The 638-nt window shown below is 40.6% G+C and overlaps 1 non-coding gene across 1 annotated transcript; it reads left to right on the top strand.

Annotated features, from left to right (window-relative positions):
* Positions 1 to 303: 303 nt before the first annotated feature.
* Positions 304 to 410, top strand: LOC123323715. Its single transcript, XR_006539514.1, has one exon. It is a non-coding gene; the product is annotated as a U6 spliceosomal RNA (small nuclear RNA).
* Positions 411 to 638: the final 228 nt, after the last annotated feature.

Raw genomic sequence — 638 nt, 5'->3', positions numbered from 1 at the left:
CAAAATAATTCAGTGCAGAAAGGAAATGCATCTTCAATGGGGAAAAAAAAGGAATCTTGACCCTTATCTAAAATTATAGACAACACACACCCACACAAGATGGATCACAGACCTAAACAAAAACTAAAGCTAAAACTGTAAAGCTTGTAGAAGAAAACCCATGAGAATTATTTTGTGACCTTGGAGTTGACAAAGATTTCTTAGGACAGAGAAAACACTGAGTATAAAAGTTTGATAGAATGGACTTCATCCAAATTAAAACCGTCTGTTCATCAAAAGACAGCATTTTTAAAAGTCAGCTGGGCTGCTCACTTCAGCAGCACATATACTAAAATGGAACAATACAGAAAAGATTAGCATGGCCCCCTTACCAACATGACACACAAATACATGAATTGTTCCATATTTTCCAGCGTGGTGACCATTAGACAACAATACTGTACAGTGTGTTTGAAAGTTGCTAAGAGAGTAAATCTTAAAAGTTCTCTTAACAAGGGGTCCCTAGGTGGCCAGTTGGTTAAGGGTCTGACCAGCTCAGGTCATGATCTCTGGGTCCTGGGATTGAGCCCCGTGTCAGGCTCCACACTCAGCAGGGAGTCTGTTTGTCCCTCTCCCTCTGCTCTCTCCCTGCTTTTTCT

The sequence above is a fragment of the Neomonachus schauinslandi genome, unplaced genomic scaffold, assembly GCF_002201575.2.
Source record: "Neomonachus schauinslandi unplaced genomic scaffold, ASM220157v2 HiC_scaffold_301, whole genome shotgun sequence".
Taxonomy (NCBI): Eukaryota; Metazoa; Chordata; class Mammalia; order Carnivora; family Phocidae; genus Neomonachus; species Neomonachus schauinslandi.
Note: the sequence above shows the minus strand (reverse complement) of the source record. Positions and strands in the feature narration are given on the sequence as shown.